The sequence below is a fragment of the Fundulus heteroclitus genome, unplaced genomic scaffold (genome assembly GCF_011125445.2).
Source record: "Fundulus heteroclitus isolate FHET01 unplaced genomic scaffold, MU-UCD_Fhet_4.1 scaffold_77, whole genome shotgun sequence".
Taxonomy (NCBI): domain Eukaryota; kingdom Metazoa; phylum Chordata; class Actinopteri; order Cyprinodontiformes; family Fundulidae; genus Fundulus; species Fundulus heteroclitus.
The window spans coordinates 825,873-846,805 of NW_023397219.1; the positions used below are offsets into that span (position 1 = coordinate 825,873).

General features: G+C 39.5%; 1 protein-coding gene and 1 long non-coding RNA gene across 7 annotated transcripts in view; one reads left to right on the forward strand and one right to left on the reverse strand.

The window, feature by feature from the left end:
• LOC105922918 (GTP-binding protein 2-like) overlaps positions 1–20,933 on the reverse strand; it is a 245,600-nt gene that overhangs the window by 191,019 nt on the left and 33,648 nt on the right. The window lies entirely within an intron of this gene.
• On the forward strand, positions 3,857–5,306 carry LOC118561956. 3 transcript variants are annotated; one of them, XR_004930383.1, is made up of 5 exons: positions 3,857–4,177; positions 4,333–4,383; positions 4,554–4,675; positions 4,751–4,822; positions 4,910–5,306. It is a non-coding gene; the product is annotated as an uncharacterized LOC118561956 (long non-coding RNA). The 3 variants fall into 3 exon arrangements; XR_004930384.1 differs by having other exon boundaries at positions 4,554–4,608; XR_004930382.1 differs by having other exon boundaries at positions 4,554–4,822.

The window sequence follows — 20,933 nt, forward strand, 5'->3', positions numbered from 1 at the left end:
CGACGTGGCCTCTGTCCCAACTCTCGGAAACCAGCTTGTGAGTTTTTTTGTTACTCTTCTTTTTTGAGTAATTTTTTGTACCTCTCTGTTGCTCCAGATTTTGGTGCTTGGATGCACTCACCTGTCTTGACGTCCCGTCCGAAGAAACAGACCAGCAGACCTGTCTGCTCAGATTTTGCTCTGGCGCTCCCCTCATACTTCCTGGAAGTTACCCAGCGAGGCCTGAGATCCCCTTTCCCGGGTTCTGTTGGTTCTGTGCTCACTCTGGTCAATCCATCTGTCAACCGCTGCCGATGAGGTCGCCTCGGATTCCTCGCCAGCTACATCTGCCGCCCTCAGCCACTAGCCACCTATCTCCATCTGAGTAGTCACATAGAGTTCTCATGACGCTACTTCTTCCCGGTTAGGTCCGCCCAGCCTAATGGTAAGCAGCGCAACTCCTAGCAAGTTTCTTGGTTCTTATTTCAGAAGAACTCACTTGCTCTTTCTTACAGACTCTCCAACCGTGACGTTCTGACCCAGCCGAGTCACCTGTAGTTCCGTCCATAGACCTGCCTGTTTTCCTTTATTAAAAATCTTAAAACTGTGCATTGCCTCCCGTTCGTATCTGCATGTGGGCTCGTCATCTGAAAACCATGACAAAGTGGATATACGCCTTATACCCGCGTATACCCTGGACTACACCACTGCCTGTTTTACTTCATGTGAGATCGTAAAGCATTGACACCCATTGTGCAGCTTCATTTTTTTTACAAACACGGCAAAATCCTTCGTCATCTTTACCGTCGACAGGCTGCAGCCATGTCCACAATTCGTTTTCCACCCACTTTTGTTGAAATTAGCATTTTCCCATTCTCTACCTCTTTCTCCGCCTCGAGCTCCTTTTCCAAACACTGTAAAAACATACCGTTTTGTGATCAACATTTTCTTTTTTTTCCTTTTCTTTTTTTTTATAATTTTTGAACATGCAAATATAAATGTCATGATTTGTCTTTGGATGAACCCGGACACAGCACGCACACACAGAGCTAGTTCTTGAAGTGAGTTTTATTGTACAGATTGGATGGTTAATGACCAGAGGAACCAGAGTCTTTATGGACGGAGATGAAGGGTGCAGAAGCTGGCTGACAGGAGGAGCGCGGGGAGACTGACCAGGGAGGAACACCGGAGCTGAAGACTTGAGACCGGGGTGGAGCACTTGAGACCAGAATAACAGAACCGGGAGCTTGAGACCGCGGAACAGCTGTGGGAACTTGAGACCGTGGAACAGAACTTGAGACCGTGGAAGTGAACTTGAGACCGTGGAACTGTACTTGAGCCCGAGGAACTGCTGGAGAACGTGAGACCGTGGAACAATACTTGAGACCGAGGAACTGCTGGAGAACGTGAGACCGTGGAACTTAACTTGAGAACGAGGAACTGCTGGAGAACGTGAGACCGTGGAACTTAACTTGAGAACGAGGAACTGCTGGAGAACGTGAGACCGTGGAACTGAACTTGCTGGATCTTGAGAACGTGGAGCAGCTGGGGAAACTTGAGAACTTGAGCGGAGCAGAGCTGAGCAGAGACTTGGGGAATGACTTGAACAAAAAGCAAGTTGAAGTAACGTCTTCAGGTTGACTGCAACAAAAACGGAGCTGACACTGGATACTGGCAGGAACTGAGCAGGAGTGAACACTACGGACCGGCGACGAGAGCAGAATGAGGTGAGTTTAAATAAGGGTGGAACCGGGTGAGAGCAGTTGAAGGTTGATTGCAGCCTGACAGGTGGATTTAATTATTCTGAGCAGGGAAGGGAGAGAGGCAGCGAGGCACAAACTGCAGCCTACAAGCTGCATCCTGACAATAAACTGTCAACACGAACACCTGAGGGCTAGGGCAGGTAACATACATTCACATTTATAGACATTACAGTTTCTCAAACATCTTACTGTATAAATTTATAATAGGTGAACTAAAAGAGAACATCCCAAGTATCAGTCCAAATGATGAGAAGCCGCATGACAGAAGGGAGAAAAAAAAAAGGACTCAGCTGTTACACACCTTTGGCAATAAAGTGTTCCCATTTTTCCCAAAGTTTTTCTCCTTTCTCCTTCTTAAGCCTTAGTGCAAAGGTCAACATTTCCATATTGTAAATCTGATCTATAATACCTACAAGAAGCTTTACAGTGGGGGTTTTAGACTGGAGCCAACATTTAGTAATTGCTTTCTTACTCGCAATCATAATTATCTTCAACAAGTACGTATCCCTGTTACTAAGCCCCTCCGGGAGTTTTCCAAGGTACATAGTAGAAAATGACAAGGTTAAAGTTATGCCCAAAATACCATGGATTATCTGGTTAACATCTCTCCAGAATGTCTTTAGCTGTTGACAGTCCCAACAAATGTGGAAATGTCCTGCAGAGACCTCACCACACCCCCTCCAGCATAAGGATTGCGAACAACTCAGCTTCAATCTCTGCTTTGGTGTGATAAAGAATCTTCCAGCCGAAATCTCGCCATGTTAAAGAATTTGTGGTAGACATGGTGTTCTTCCAGATCATTGTCCATGCTTCAGGTAAAATTGTTAAATTTGCCTCCTTTTCCCATCGTTGTCTAATGTACTCAGTGGAGTCCATATTCAACGATACTAATGATCTGTAGCATTTCCCAATGATGCCCTCTGTGTTCTTACCAGCATACGAATCCACAAATATTTTCACTATTGCTGCCTCTACATCCATATCATGGACTTAGATTTCCTTTCTAAAAAAATTTCTGACTTGTAGATAACGATAGAAATCTTCTCTGTCCAGTTCATAAATCCGGCATAAATCCTCAGATTTGACTAATTCCTCATAAGAGACCATAGTATATACCTTCTGTCACTTTTTGATTGATGGATGATTAATGACCCGTATCAAATCATATCAAACCACGGCCCTTTTTAATTGACCTTTAGGTGACCCCTCTCACATGACCGTCACGTGACCCTGCTCGTGACCCTCATGTGACACCCCCACCCCACCCCCCCGTGACCCGCACTTTAATCATTATTATATTAATTAATTATTATTTTTTTAATTGTATTATTTTTTCATTTATATTCTTATCATTAATAATATTATTACTAATATCATTGATATTATTGTAATTATTTAATTATGTTACGCATACCCAACCTTTTTTAGTAGTATTATTGTAATCATTTAAAGTTATTTATAATTATTTAACTCCGGTATACATACCCAATCTTTTTATTAGTATTATTATGATTATTTAAAGTTATTTTGAATTATTTAATTCCGTTACGCACACCCAATCTTTAAGGTGGGGGGAAATCAGTCTTTGTTTCAGCCGTAAAAGCAGTCAGACTCTGAATACTTAAAGTTTCAAAATAAAGATTAAAAATAAAACTATATAAAGCGTTTAGACACATAAGCTTCCCCATCCGGAATCTGTAAATAAAAAAGAAACAAAAAAATAAAATTTTTCGTGCAAACTCTGTTCGCTCAGCCAGAAACCTGCGATGCAACCCCTCAGCTCTCCCTGTAAACAGCAAGCGTTTAACCTCAGTTACTGACTGCTTACCAGTGCAGCTTAAAACATAATAAGTCCATACACTCTACAGGTCACTGTCAGTTTGAGGGTCATAAGTTCACTCGGTCAGTAAGCAGTTAAAATAATACTCAACTTGTTCGAAACGCCGGGCGGGAGGAGACACAAGGGGGAAGATCTCGCTTTCTCTCAATCATCTGACCCCTCAACACAAAAACTGTGTCTTTCTCTACAACCCTCGCGCTATCATGCTTAGTATTCTAAAAAATTGATAGAGTGCATCAAGTCACGCCTTTACGTATCCTAAAAAAATCCCCCTCAACACAGAAACTGTCTCTGTCTCTCGTTATTAAGCTTACTATTCATAAAGAGCTGACACCCTGTCATAAAAAAAAAATCGACAGGATGTTGTATTTCACGCCTTTACGTATCATAAAAATCCCCATCACACGGACAAACACAATGTCTGTATTATCAATAATGTATATATAAGGCCCTCTTCCCACCTAACTGAATGCATGCACGGTGACTCCCCGAAACATGTCACAAGCGTCTTCTGCTTCGGTCCTCACTAACGCTCACATCCACGCCGCGGGTCAGAACGCAGGCCCCAACCTACAACATGGGATACGCTTCTTCGGTAAGTTATCTTTTTTATTCAATATATCCTAACCCTCTGTCAGAGTTCTGTTTAGGAGATATGTTGAATACACGGTGGGGGGAATCCTCTCTATGAGAAGGAATCGCCCTTACGCTTTTCCGCTGTATTACAATATATGTTTAATTATTTTTCAGACCTCACAGGTGTGGAGCAGGAAAATTTAGTTTTAACACCATCGATCTACGGTAGGATTTACTTTCATTTTTATATATCCGTTTTAAAAATACTAATACGTTGTTTTAACCATTTTCTTTTTATTCTTTTAGGGTACTTTGATAATCCTTGTAATGGATAGCTTATGAAAAATAAGTGGTTTGTGTGTTCTTTCTGTGGGGTTCCTTGTTTGGTTCCTTAGATAATGAAGGAGTCCTCAGAAGAACTTGAAGTAAAGCACACCTCCCTCAGTCCGGGTAAAGTTACAGAAATCTGCTTTTTCTTTCGCCCGACGGCAGCAAAAGCGTTTTTTGCAAAATTAAGGTTGGTTTGCTTTTCTACATTAAAACGTTTTACAACATTTTTTTTTTAAAATGTGCATTCTGTGTGTTTTAAAAGGGCATTTCTACCACAAAATCCAAGAATGGAACCCTTCCCATGAATACTGCCTCCTCTACAACCCAATTGACGGTAAAATATTTACTAGTGTTTATTGGAGTAATGCTTTTTTTTTTAAACAATGATTTTATTCTTCTGTTTTTGCCCCCAAAAAAACAGCAAGCGGTCTAACCCAGACAGAAGGCTACAAAGAGATATGCAATAAGGAAAAGCGTCCCTCTCCAGCACACTGTGACAAAGACATTTATGTGTGAAATGTTTATCTCCCCTTTATTATAACTTTTTCATGCATTGTTACCATCAAGGCTCAGTATAAAATTAAGCATTGTAAAAATGAAAAATGATTGAACTTTTTGGTGCTTACTGCTGTTTCTTGTTCTTCATTAAATTTTGCACAAATATCCTATTTCTCAATAAACTATACATTAAAAGGGTGGCTCTTTTGGAAGTGGGTTTCTGTTATTACAAGTTAATCTCAGTCCTGCAGTATTAACCAAATACACTTTATTTGTAAAGCACTTTTCAGTTCTGCCTCACATAGGTTAAAAAAATAACTAAACTGAGAGAAAAAGGTTATATGGATGAAAGTAATTTATGAGGAATGGCTGAAAAACAGTTGTAGAGTTTAATGAAGAAACTGCATTAAATATGAAAACTTAACACAAGCTATCATCATGAAAAAGCTAAATGTTTTAACAAGGTCTGCTGTAAATGTCACAATTGAAAAGACATAATACAAGATGCTAATAAAAAATGATGTCTAATGATGTGTTAGTTGATTATGTCAACTTTCCATGAAGTTGAACTTATCTGCTGCAGGTAAGATATCAGGGGCTTCTCATTTTACCTCACTGTTGATTAATATAGCACTTCACATACTAAAACACAGTTTTCTTCTTTAACAGAATTCTTTCTTTCTGAATTTTTAAATTTTTTGAGTAAAAAGTTTATCCCTGGCTGAACACAAGTTGGGTCTTATTATCGATATGTCCATAAATTCTAAAACAAGACGATGATAAAACTGGTGCAGTTTCAAAAGCTTTTACAGTTGGATTTGTCTAGTCTTTGAAACTCAGTTTGTAAAGTTTAGTACACCTTGTTTTTCAAACCTAAAGTTTTAGTGCTCTGTTAAACTAAAAGGCACAAATTACTAAAATGCCCCATTTCTTAATTCTATAGCGTAGTCTTTGCTGTTCCAATATGTTATATGTGTGCATAACCTGCAGAAAGAATTATTCTCCTCTTTATAAATAAAACGTTTTGCTTTGGACGTCATGGATATTAGTGTTACTGCAGCATGCAGCAGCATGCAGCAGCATGCAGCTTTGAGTAAGCTTAGACAAGCTTTCTGCCCTTCCTTGGATCAACTCGCCGTTCATTCTGGTAATGCAAATCTTCAAATAATTGGAACGTGTTTAAGATATTTTTAGTTTGTAAATGTTTTGTTTGCTCTTTGACATGATATTTTTTTTACTGCACATTATGCACAAATATTTCCAGACAAGTAAAATGTACAGAAAAAAATTACAACTCACTGTCCTCGACATATGTTATTTAATTTAAAATGTGACAAACCCTGGCTCAATGACAAAATGCTTTCAGGAGGAGGAAGGGGTGCAACACACAGCATACACACAGCGACGTTGGCTTTTCGATCATTAAAATTTGTCTTCAAAACAACATTCAATTACATCTTTTCAACATTGGCTAGAACTGGATGATTGAAACCCTCTAACAGGGAAACAGTAAACCAGTCTCTCTTCTTAAACATTTTAATCAGACAAACATTAGGAAGATTAGGAGAAACTGCCAACAATGGCTGAAGGGGGTCTGTAACAAGCAACAACAGCTAAAAGCTATCCGCCACACAAGTCAATCTTCAAAGCTGAAAGTTCAAACTGCTTAGGAAGAGATTTAGAAACCAGAATCTAGACTTTAAGGCAGGATCTAACAAATAAAGCTACACCACCTCCTTTTCTTGGGTGGTCTGAAGAATAAGTTGTGTTTCCTTCAATGCCATTATTTCCTTTACTGAACACCTGCATGACCATCTGGATATAAATATTTTAATGTTTTATATACAGTCTACTAGTACCTCCAATTATCCAGTGGGGCAGAGCAGAGGAGGCAGCTTCGCCTTCTGGTGAGAAATCGCTAATTGCTCCTTTAAGGAACTCATAATGCTGCAGCAAACCAAGAAATCTTTGGATAATTTCATGCTCCAAACTTTTTGGGACCAATTTAGGGATAACACCTTCCTGTTTCAAAAGGATGGCACACCAGTGCACAAAGTAAAGCCAGAGCAGGTTTTGGTGGGACGAATTGTACTGGCCTACATGGTCGGTTCTGACCTCTGGAGGGCACAGATTAAATGGAGCAGAGAATGTGAGCCAGGACTTCTCACTAGAGTCAGACCTCATACATGATATTTTAGTCCATTGTAATTAATTCACATAAGCAGACTCTAAATGTTATAGAGACCCTCACCATGTTGAGACAGCAGTGTTGTAAACTTTTAGCCACAACAAGACAATAGTCTCCAGAAAGAATTTAAAACCATTTCTGCGTCCATCTATATTCTAGGTGCCATCTTCGAACGGCCCTCACCATTGTTTTCCTTCAATTTTTTTGTCTAAATGAAAAAGGGAGCTTCAGGAGAAAGTCTAATTCTACTGAGTCTCAAAAATGTTATACTTTTACATTCATAAGTTTTTCCTGGTAAGAAAAATCAACAAAAACTGAACTGATACAAAATTGTCTTTAAAGTTTCAAATTGCATAATGATGCATAATGACGATAAATTCTTTGGTGGGGTTTTTTTTCTTTCAGAAACTAACAAGATGTGTGAATAGTGCAGTCCCTGTCCATCTGTTCATTTATTCAGTAAAAGTATTCATGCTCCAGGCTATACTATCACAACCTTGTCTACTTCTGAAAGTGTGAAGCATGGGGGAATGTGATGGCATGTTTAGTGTTCTTGGTTTTTCCAAGTAACTAAATTATTCTACTTCAGTTGGGGTTAAAGAAGCATCTGATGTTGTTATCTAAACTTAATTGAGTAGCCGCAGACCTAATTGAATTTTACCCTATAAACGCTGGTACATACACTGTTGTACTCTGTGAAGTCTCAGGGTTCAGAGTTACCAGAACTCAAATGTGTGACAGTCTGCCTTCTTGAGATGATGATTTCACTTATTTAAAAAAAAAAGCTATACATAACAGCCTGAGCCTATGTGAAAAAGAAATTGCCATTAAGCGTTTGTGATAACGCTTAATGGGTCTTTTACATCATTTTTGAATAATTATGGCCAGCTTTTCTTGGCAGAATTGTTTAATTCAGCCACATTGGCAGGTTTTCAAGCATGAATGTTCTATTTAATGTGATGCAATAGCATCGCAAAGGGATTTAAGACTTTGCTACAGTGGACAACCGCTTGCATTGTGTCATTGACTTTGCAGCATGTAGCAGCAGTGGAGAGGAAAACTCCCCTTTAACAGGAAGAAAAACCTCCAGCAGAAACAGGCTCAGTGTGAACAGCCATCTGCCTCGACTGACTGGGAGTTAGAGAAGACAGCAGGGACACAGAAAGAACGCAGACAAACATTCTGTGCCAGAGAGGGTAGTGGCAGACCAGCTCCATAGGTGGCTGTGCCCAGGTAAAAAAACAACATTGTGGTTTAGCAGTCATTCGTTAACCTAGCAAACTGTGTGTATTTGTAGTGCATGTATTTGTAGTTATACTGCATAAAAGGGAAAAATCCAGCCAGCAGTAAGATTAAAACAACAAATTATGCTCTGGTAAAGCTTAAAAATGCTTTCGTAAAAGCAACGGAGTTCAGCTTTCAAAAAACAAAGACGGATGACTAATATATGATTACTTCTGTCAGGGATGCTTTTCCACCTTCCCTTGTCCCACCTTCAGTGGCGGCTGGCCAGTAGGGGGCGCTCGGGCGCCGCCCCCTTTAAATCGTTTAGATAATAAATGATTTCTGAACTGCAAAGTACTTAGAAATGTATTTATTCATACTGTGTCCAATAGACATGTTAGAATTTATTAAAATAGTAAATACATAATTCTATTTAATTGCTCACATTGTGCACACTTCCTATGTGCAGGGCGCCGGTCTAATGGGAGTGAATGTAGCCGCGTCAACTTTGGCAAGCACGTGATCTGAGGCTGACTTTTAATTGGTTAGCTAGGGTTTTGCATAGGGGCGCACGGCTCTGCGTCCCGGACACACCTATTCTGTTGCGTCATTACTGGTAGAGTGTCAGTACTGGCTAATTTTTTTAAAAACATTGTGTGATTGGACAATCCCCGATTCGACTCAGCTCAGCTGCAGTTCGTTAGGTTGATTCACGGTTATGCTTGCAAAGTTGAGTAGTTTCAAAATGAGAGAAAATTCTGTTTTGTCTTTACAAAAAAATGCTTTTACAAAGCGTTCACTTGAAGAAAAAAAAACAGGATAAAGGAGCTTGGACCGGATCGTCTTAATTTACAAATTCAGCAGCAGGCAAGTGATCTCTCCACTCCATGGTTGGAAAAAGCAGTTTAGTAGTAATCAGCCAGTGAAGAAGCGCCGGACACTCAGTGTAGAAGACCATGAAAGGATTGCTGCAGAGGTGAGTTGTTGTGGAAAATCACTGTTACACTGGTTTATAGTAATGTTATTTAATATATTAGGAAGATGTGCTTTGTAGTTAGAAATACCTTTAGTTGTGTCTATGCTGTGTAGGTATGTTGATGTAATGTTTGTCAGCAAGATATTTTATTATTTAAGTTGTACTGAAGTTTATGGGTAATGGGGAATAAAACATTTGGTTACTGAATTTTGTATAATCTTGTCCCACAAAAATGCTGTAACACATTTCATAACACAGCCTTAAAAAATGGCAGCAAATGTTATTAAAATCAGGAAAACAATCTAGAAGAAGTCTTTTCAGAAACTGTCACGCTCTTGAAGATCCTCCTCACCACACCCATGACCACAGCAGAAGCTGAAAGATGCTTTTCAACTCTGAAAAGAATCAAGACTTTTCTGAGAAACTCAATGACTCAGGACAGGCTGAAGGCATTGGCCATGTTGTCAATGGAGAAAAGACTAGTCACAGAGATGACTGACTTTAACAAGAATATAATTGAGAAATTTGCTGGGCAGAAGGAAAGGAGGGCAAAATTCATGTTCAAATAGTGCTATTTTTTAAGATTTGCTTTGTTTGTTTTTCATTTGTTTGTTTGTGTGCGCCCCCCTCAGTTTTTTTAGCACCAGCCGCCACTGCCCACCTTGCTCATTATTTTATAGGCATTGACAACCTTTAATTAAAATATTTTCACCGTACTAAAACCAAACTTGTTTCTGTTATAAACTTATCTTTGGATGAACTTTTTCTGAACTATAGTTTATTGAAAGAGAGATGATTGGTGGATGAGGAAATCAGAATGAGACGAGAAATGTAGATGAGATGCAAGGTTGCTGTAGTACAAGGGCAGCAGGAGATCCAGGCAATGAAGCAGCGAGCAAAACTTGAGGTACGGATGAAGGCAGGAAAATCCAGCGGCTGAAGCAGGGAACAAACCAGCAGTGTTGTATTTTTACTTTGTTACTGTACTTAAGTATATTTTGGAGTACTTTATACTTTTCTCAAGTATAACATTTTTTGATAACTTTTACCTCACTGTATTTCTGAACTTAATTGCATACTTTTACTCCAATACATTTTCAATGTTTGGTTTAGTTACTGGTTACAAAAAGAGAGACTCACGCACACAAGTGTTTTGACCCCACCTACTGATTGACTGCCACAAAGTCGGGACTTCCCCGGGCTTGTTCATCACCACCGACAGGATAAGAAGCTGGTTCAGTGGTAGGGCAGGTTAAATTAACCTTGTGGTATAGGTAAAGCATCTAATAGCAGAGAGTCCTAATTTTCTTAACTAAATGATAACCTGCAGGTGTATCTATTAGCAGGTTTACCACTTCCTGTAGGTTGGCTTGACCTGGTTTATCAATTAACCGTGTTGTTAGTATACACCCCCTGGTCTAAATTTTACCTGCACTTGGTTGTGTACAATTTTAAAGTGCATAACACTGACCTTACTTGAAGAAGGAAAACTGAAAGCTTACAAAAAGGTTGTGTTTTCTGTCTAAACTTGGTCTAAATTTCTCTTGCACTTGGCTGTTTATATTATTTCAAGTGAATTTGACTTTTAAAGTTTACTAAAATCTAAAAATGTCATTCAAACTGCATTTGCTTTGTTTTACTTCTTACTTATACTTTTTATAACATTACATTCAATTCAATTCAATTCAATTTTATTTATATAGCGCCAAATCATGAAACATGTCATCTCAAGGCACTTTACAAAGTCAAGTTCAATCATATTATACAGATTGGGTCAGATTATACAGATTGGTCAAAAATGTCCTATATAAGGAAACCAGTTGATTGCATCAAAGTCCCGACAAGCAGCATTCACTCTTGGGGAACCGTAGAGCCACAGGAAGAGTCATCTGCATTGTACATGGCTTTGCTGCAATCCCTCATACTGAGCAAGCATGAAGCGACAGTGGGAAGAAAAACCACCCATTAACGGGAAGGAAAAACCTCCGGCAGAACCGGGCTCAGTATGAACGGTCATCTGCCTTGACCGACTGGGGTTACAGAAGACAGAACAGAGACACAACAAGAGAAACAAAAAAGCACAGAAGCACACATTGATCTAGTAATCTGTTCTACATTAGATGGTAGTAGCGGGTGAGCCGTCTTCTCTGGATGATGTCACAGTTAACAGAACGCCAGACCAGGTGTACCTACTATGAAGAGAAAAGAGAGAGAACAGAAAGTTAAAGCAGAAATGACAACACATAATGCATAATTGAAGAACAGTAGAACTCAATATAGTGAGAAAATTAGATCCTGATATACTCCAGCAACCTAAGCCTATAGCAGTAAAACTATAAAGGTAGCTGAGAGTAACATGAGTCACTAGTTATAATTTTTGTCAAAAAGAAAAGTTTTAAGCCTAGTCTTAAAAGTAGACAGGGTGTCTGCCTCACAGACCAAAACTGGGAGTTGGTTCCACAGGAGAGGAGCCTGATAGCTAAAGGATCTGCCTCCCATTCTACTTTTAGAGACTCTAGGAACCACCAGCAGACCTGCGGTCTGAGAGCGAAGTGCTCTGTTAGGAACATACGGGGTAATCAGAGCTCTGATATATGATGGAGTTTGATTATTAAGGGCTTTATACGTTAGAAGAAGAATTTTAAATTCTATTCTTGATTTAACAGGAAGCCAATGAAGGGAAGCTAAAATGCGGTACCGCGCACGTGACGTCACCGTCTCAAGAGCAACGCCCCTTTTGCCGCTTAGGTAGGGCATACAGGAGAGAACGCATACAGGAGAGAACGCACGGATAACAGATATGACCGACTTTACAGCCGTTAAACTTTCCCAAGACGGTGTCCCAGGCACACGGATTACTGGTCGCACTGTCGAAGAACACACCAACCTTCAGCTCAAACGATGGCTTGAGGTTCGAGGGCTTAAAAAAAGACTGGAAAACTGGCCGAGATGATGAACGGTAAGCTTTGTTTTTTTTTTCCTGCGCGGCGATCAAGGCAGCGTCAGCCGTTTTTTTTGTTGTTGTTTGCAATCACCGTCCAGGAATGGGTATATGTTTAATGTTTGTCTCATTTGAAATGTTTTTGAGTAAGCTATCCTGGTAGCAGGGTATCATGTTAGCGCCTGCTACCATGGTAGCCTATATGCTATCATGGTAGCAGGCGCTACTTTATTAACATGTCGGCCACCAAAATACTCTTACCTTGACTTGATGTCGCTGGAATTGGGTCAGGATGTTCTTCGGTTGGGCCCTTTCCTCCGACAAAATGCTTGCTACATATGTACTTGAATTTGGTAACTTTTTCCGGGTTGAACTGTTGTGTAGGCCGACCGCCCCGGTGTTCCAAGCGTACACATTTCTCCTTGGCAGTCTTGAAGAAAACATCCTTCATATACGGCCGATCAGCGTAACTCGAGTCGCTGTTGCACGTTCCATAGCAACAATATTTAAAAACCATGGTTTTAGATTTGGAAAAAGCAGTCGTTTACCGAGTAAAACCAAGGGTAACGCACGTCTCTTTTACAGCGACACAGCGGCGGACTATGCAAGCATGCCCTACTCCGTACCACGTGATGTGACGTCATCGTGACGTTGTGTTTCTAAAAATAGCTCGCGCGCGGTACCGCATTGGAGAAATATGATCCCTCTTGTTGATTTTCATCAGAACTCTTTCCGCAGCATTTTGGATCAGCTGAAGGCTTTGAACTGCATTTTGTGGACTTCCTGATAGTAAAGAATTACAATAGTCCAGCCTTGAAGTAACAAATGCATGGACCAGTTTTTCAGCATCACTCCTGGACAGAATGTTTCTAATTTTGGCGATATTCCGGAGGTGAAAAAAGGAAACTCTGGAAACCTGTTTAATATGGGATTTAAATGACATGTCTTGGTCAAAAATAACACCAAGATTTTTTACTTTATTACCAGAGGCCAGGTTAATGCCACCCAGATTAAGTGATTGGTTAAGAAGTTTATTTTTTGAGGACTCTGGCCCAAAGATTAAAACTTCGGTCTTGTCAGAATTTAGATGCAGGAAATTTAAAGTCATCCAGCTTTTGATGTCATCAAGACATGACTGCAGTCGAAGTAATTGATTGGATTCATCAGGATTTATGGATAAATATAGCTGAGTATCATCAGCATAACAGTGGAAATTAATCCCATGCTGTCTGATAATTTTGCCTATCGGAAGCATATATATAGTAAAGAGAATTGGTCCAAGGACTGAACCCTGTGGTACTCCACAGGTGACCCTAGAGTTTGAGGAAGATTTATTATTAACATGAACAAATTGGAATCTGTCTGACAGATAAGATTTAAACCAGCCTAATGCTTTCCCCTTAATCCCTACAGTATGTTCAAGTCTTTGTAGGAGAATATTGTGATCAACTGTATCAAACGCAGCACTGAGATCTAACAGGACAAGTATAGACACAAGTCCATTATCTGAGGCCATGAGAATATCATTAGTGACCTTCACCAGAGCTGTTTCAGTGCTATGATGAGCTCTGAAGCCTGACTGAAACTCCTCAAGTAGGTCATTACTTTGTAAATGTTCACAAAGTTGATTAGCAACTACTTTCTCAAGAATTTTAGATAAGAAAAGAAGATTAGATATAGGTCTGTAATTTACTAACTCATCTTGATCAAGAGAAGGTTTCTTAAGTAAAGGTTTAATAACAGCTACTTTCAAAACCTGTGGTACATATCCATTTACTAAGGATAGATTAATCATGTCTAAAATAGTGCCACTGATCAAAGGGAATATGTCCTTAAACAACTTGGTTGGGATTGGGTCTAACATACGGTAGAAGGTTTAGATGAAGCTAAAATTTTAGATAGCTCAGAAAGCTCTACTGCTTCTAAACAGTTCAAACACTGCGCAGATTCTAAAGATTCCTCCAATGCTGCCTCACTTACTGAGGACGAGGTAATCATGTTTGGGAGGATGCCAATTATTTTATTTTTAATGGCATCAATTTTATTTATGAAGAATCCCATAAAATCATTACTACTAAGAGCTAAGGGAATGGATGGATCAACAGAGCTGTGGCTCTGGGTAAGTTTGGCAACTGTACTAAAGAGAAATCTAGGATTATTTTTATTCTCTTCAATTAATGATGAAAAATATGCTGCTCTAACTCTGCGGAGGGTCTTGTTATACAACAATAGTCTGTCCCTCCAGATTAAGTAGGATTCCTCTTGGTGTGTAGAGCGCCATTTTCTCTCCAATTTCCTAACATTGTGCTTCAAGGAACGCAGCTCTGAATTAAACCAAGGAGCCAGCTTCCTGTGAATAATCACCTTCTTTTTCAAGGGAGCTACATTGTCTAATGCAGAACGCAATGAGGAAGTCACATTGTTAGCAAAGGTATCGATTTGTGAATGGGAAGAAACAGCAATGCTGCCATCTACAGGGCATTTCTGCAATACTGAGGATATTAAAAAGGGGACAGACTCTTTAAGTTTTGATACAGCATTATCCGATAAAAATCTACTATAATGGAACCCTCTTTTGGGGGTGGAGAATTCAGTTAGATTAAACTCAAATGTTATTAAAAAATGATCAGACAGGACAGGGTTGTGAGAGAATACTGTTAATTCTTCACAATCAATGCCATATGTCAGAACAAGGTCTAAAGTATGGAGCCGAGAGTGCGTCGGTTCATGCACATTTTGAGCAAAACCAATTGAATCTAGGATAGTTTTAAAGGCTACACTAAGGTTATCACATTCAGTGTCAACATGGATGTTAAAATCACCCACTATAATAACCTTATCAGTATTTAACACCAAATCAGATAAGAAATCTGACAACTCATCCAAAAACTGAGTGTAAGGGCCTGGTGGACGATACAAAACAACAAACAGAAGAGGTTTTATTGCTTTGCAGTTTGGATGAGGGAAACTGAGGGTTAAATGTTCAAAAGAACTGTAATTATTAGTTGGCCTGGGACTAATTAATAAATCAGACTGAAAGATAGTTGCCACTCCTCCTCCTCTTCCCACAGATCTGGGAATGTGGAAATTTGAATAACTGGAGGGGGTTGACTCATTTATACTAACGTAGTCCTCTTGTAGCCAGGTTTCTGTGAGACAAAACAAATCAATCTGATTATCAGAAATCAATTCATTAACTAACAAAGTCTTTGGAGGGAGAGACCTTATATTTAATAGACCACATTTTATTATTTTATTTTTAGGTTCAAGGTGAACCATATTGATTTTTATTAGGTTTTTATGATTTGTTCCTTTTAGATCAGTTTTTGATCTGTTAAGTTTTGGCCGTGGGAAAGACACCGTCTCAATAGGATAATGGGTGGGTAACAGTACAGAAGCTGCAGAGAGGTGTGTTAAACTACGGCTCTGCTTCCTGGTCTGGACCCTGGGTTGTCAGCATTTAGGAGAGCTAATAAATCCGGCCAGATTCCTAGAAAGAAGAGCTGCACCATCCAAAGTAGGATGGATGCCGTCTCTCCGGATCAGACCAGGTTTTCCCCAGAAAGTTCTCCAGTTATCAATGTAGCCCACGTCGTTTTCTGGACACCACCTAGACAACCAGCGGTTGAATGATGACATGCGGCTAAACATGTCATCACTGGTCAGATCAGGCAGGGGACCAGAGAAAATTACAGAGTCCGACATAGTTTTAGCAAACTCACAAACCGAAGCAACACCAACTTTGGTGACCTCTGATCGGCGTGACCGGGTGTCATTACCGCCAGCGTGAATAACAATTTTGCGGTATTTACGCTTATCCTTAGCCAGTAGTTTTAGGTAGGATTCTATGTCGCCTGTTCTGGCCCCTGGTAGGCATTTAACTATGGTCCCTGGTTTCTTTAGTGCCACATTTCTCATTATGGAGCTGCCAATAATTAAGGTCGGCTCCTCGGCGAGATTGTCGCTCAGAGGGGAAAATTTATTAGAAACGCAGATGGGTTGGTGGTGATCTGGGGTCTGTAATCTAGAGCTATGCTTCCTACGAACTGTCACCCAGCCAACCTGGTTACCAGGCTGCTCGGGTGCTACTGCTTTAGGTTCGCTACGTGAAGTTACTCTATGCGGCTCCGCGCTAGCAAAAGAGCGGCTATCAGCTGGTTTTTCAACAGCACGGAGCCGGGTCTCCAATTCTGACACCCTCGCCTCCAAAGCTACAAAAACACTACATTTATTACATGTACCATTATCACTAAAGGAGGCAGAGGAATAACTGAACATCTGACACAGAGAGCAGCAGATAGGAGACTTAGTCAGGGACGGAGAAGCCATTATGAGGCTAAGGCTTGGCTAGCGCTAGGCTAACGCTAGGCTAAAGCTAGGCTAGCGCCCTATTATCATGCCAAAGAACAAACCGTGTGAAACACGAGGAGTTCCCAAACGTGATGAGCAGCCACAGACAATGTTTTAAAAGTGCTTATGTTTGGAAACAGATGTTACAGCAAAGAGGTTTAAAGATAAAAAGCGAGAGAGCCTGGAGCAAAGCTCCGTCGTTCACACAGCAACAACAGGAAGTGACACAATACGCCTTACCGCAAACAGGAAGTCCGCGAGCCTTACATACATCTATTTTTACAGTAATTTTCATACGTAAGACATTTCAGATACTTTAAGACTTTAACTCAAGTAACATTTCAGTCAGTGACTTGGACTTTTACCAAAGTCATATTTTGGAGAGGTACCTATACTTTTACTCGGAGTTCTGACTGATTAGTGCCCAACAGGTGGTTTTTACCGGTGTCTTGCAGCCAAATAATGCATTATCCCAACCTACTTGATCTTTAGTTACTTTTCCTTAAATCCTTAGGTTTAGTCCAGTTTGTTGTCCAGTTTAGTCCAGTTTGTTGTAGATAAGATGACATAATCCTAACCACCTTCTTTCTGGATTTATTTGAGAGGATATTTGTAATGTTCAGTTGTTTGATTCCTTCTTGTTCCAGTCCATTTTTTAGATCCATTCTTTGATTTGAGTATTTAATACACTCAAACAGCACATGTTCCACAGTTTCTCGTTGACTGCACATCTCACACTTTCCCATTGGATGCTTCCCAATAATATGTAGTGAGCCTCGTGTGGCCTAATCTAATTCTGCTAAACATCCCCTGTTCTCGCCCGCTCTTGCTCAGAGGCTCTTCTTCCCCCCACTTTTTGCTGTATCTTATATAAATGTCTTCCTTTATTTCCATTATCCCATAATTTTTGCCGTTGTACCTTCATTTTGTTTCGTATGTAGGATCGTATGTAGGACCTTGTTTATCGTCAACCCCTTCTTAGCTACAGAATCTGCCATCTCATTCCCTTGAATGCCACTATGTGCTTGAATCCATAAAAACTGAACATCAATCCCCAGACTATGTACTCGGTATAATGATAAACTTTCTAACATAATATTCTCCCTACATTTAGATGACACACTTTTAAAACTAGCCAATGCTGCACTTGAATCTGAACATATTAGTATTCTCATGGGTTTGACTTCCTCTATCCATTGTAATGCTAACATGATTGCCATCAGTTAATCTTTTAAACACCTTAACTTTTAATTCAGGAATGTCAAAAGCACAGCTTGTGTTTCCATTGTCTGGATTTTTTGACTTATCCGTGAATACATGTACATAATACCCATATCTCTCATGTATCAAAGTGTTCACATAAGCTTGTATACTAAAAATGTTATTGCTTGAACTAATCTTTTTTTAACAAAGAAAGATCAAAGATAGCAAAGATAGCCGGCATTAAGGTAGTTAGACTAACGGCTCAATTATTGATTCCTAACTCCTCAATTATCTGAATAATTCCCTTACTAAATACCTCCTTTTTAATTTTACTACTTTCCCAACTTTCAATTAGTATACTTTTTGTTAGATGTGTTTCTTTTTGACAGTTGAGGCCAATAATTTGCCCTCAACTGTTTCCTTCTAAGACTTAATGGCATTTCTCCAACCTCGATTTTACTAACCCTAACCCTTATGTCCAACCTTTTTAAAGATGAACTAGCGGCTGAATCAAAAACAATACAGCTGTAATTTAGAACTGATCTAACTAATGCAATATATACATTTTTCAACGCCATACAATCAGCTCCCCATACACCTCCTGTAAAACACCTCATAATATTCAATACTTTCTTAGTATTGAATAGTTTCCACGTAAGCAAACTATCAAATCCCAAGAATTTAAAAACTTTTACGCTTTCTAATCTTTGTTTATACAATTTCAGACAAATTTGACTTTCTTTCTCATGAAAAACATTGAGATTTCTCAACAGATAACTTAAAACCCCATTTCAAAGACCAATCTTCCTGAACTTTCTTTACACCATATTCAGGTTTATCATAATAGAAAATAGTACTGGACTAACTCCCCTGAGGGGTGCCGTTTTCACCTAAAAATGAATCAGAAATATAATTACCCGCACGAACCTGGAGGGCGAGCTGAGTGAGAGGAGGAACTGAAAAAAAAAAAAACAGGAAAAAAGCCGGACCAAAAACTAAACCATAACAGTTTCTACCAAGTTTTATTTTCATTTTAGAAATATACCATTGCAAAAGTTCTTCAACTTTTAATATGTTTATACTTAGAAGTATTTGCTATATTAAAATATCTCATGAACTACTAACAAAATTATCATAATTTGCATAAAAATGACAAGTAGTCGGTATTAGAAAAAAAAAGATATGTAGTGTTTTCAGACTTCAAGTAATGAAAGGAAAATATATTTAGCCTATATTGAATTTTAATTAACTAATGTTCTGCAACAGGAAGACTTTTGAAATCAACATTAAAAACACATTTGTTTAGGATTGCCTTCAACTGTTCTAGTTAACTGAATCACCACTTTTTTGTTCTATTTTCTATCTACATTTTATTCCTACTTGCTTTTATTCTGTTTTATTTTTGCTATATTTTAATCATGTAAAGCACTTTGTATTGTCTTTGTACTGAATTGTGCTATATAAATAAATTTGCCTTGCCTTGCCTTGCCATGTGTTGTGATAATAATAATACCTGCGGATGTTATCTTAGTTGTCCACACAGCCTCCACGGGATTACCTAGTAGGCAACGGGCCAAGGCAGGAGTGCCTAAACTATTTCCAGGGGCCATTTAAAAAGAATTTCTCTTCAACCTCAATTCAAGAATGGCACAAATTTAGCTTGAAACTCAAAACTAGAGGTAGATGGACACAGATTACTTACAACTCAGTTTTCTTGTTCACCAGCCCGTGAGTAATTTCCACTTGACCATTTTGACCGGTGGGGCAAAAAATCTAAGGGTGGTAACTCAGAAAGACAGGGTACAGCCTGCAAGTTTGCTGCTTAACATATAACAAATACATGGTGCTCCTAGCCATTTGGAGTTTCAAAACACTGTTAGAAACAAGAATGACGAGTGGTGCCATTTTACTTCCCACGCCATGGCTGTAACAGATTTTTTTTCTAGTTGAAAGAAAAGTGTAGAAAGAATGTGGTTGGGTGTTATATATTTTTTATTAACATAAGGAGTGAGGAAAGAAATTACATCTGTTCACAAACTCATTGTAAACAACAATCATTTCATATATCACAAGCTAATTGTAGAAAATACTACTTTAATATATCACAAACTCATTGTAAAAAACACTACTTTAATATATCACAAACTCATTGTAAATAGTCATTTAATATATCACAAGCTAATTGTAAAAAACACTACTCTAATATATATTACAGAAAGATATGAGAAAACATGCATGCTTTGGTTTCAAGATCCCTGCCAGTACTGCGTGATGGCTTCAAGTTGATCTTATAATTCATAGTTTTCTTCAACGATCTCATCATACCCGTCAAGGATTGTATGAAATAACTCCTTGGCCATCGTCAATTCGTACAGATAGGCCTGCACGACAGCACTGACTGTGTCGTTGTCTTGGTGGATGTTGCGAGCGGTTAGAAACCGCTGAACGGCAATGAAGAAACGTGCGTTATAAAGTAGTCGCATTACACCCTTGTAATTGCGTTCAAATAACCCGTTCTGAAGCAGCTCCGAACATTCATGGTCTCTCTGACTAGGACGGTTATTATTACACCCATAACATTTACCGCGCGTGTATTTTCCGATCGCAGCGTTCAAAAGATGAAACACCACGGTTTTCACCGCTCTGATGAACCCAAAGCGCTTCCATCCATTGTATTCATCGGCGCCGGTGTCAGCGTCTGGTTCCCCAGATGGAATCTGTACATCCTCACGCGGCGATGGGGGCGGGGAGGGTGGAAGATTCAGCACTTGTGAATCTTCCTCCTGGGTCTCTGACAGAGATGGCATGACTGGAAGCATGGCTGGAAGTGTGGTTGGAAGCGTGAATTCTCATTTCGTAAAACAAAGTACTCGGGCCTTACCTGCACGCCTCCGGGGCATTGGCCCAGTCGTCGATACGCGCCTGCAGAGATGTGAGGAGACTCTCACTGTCGCTGTCGCTTTTGTGAGATGATTCAGGGGTTGGCAAGGGTGAAGGAGGGTGGTACGGTCCCGGAAAGAATTTGTCGCTGTCCGGAGAACCATGCTGCGGTGATGCTGAAGTGG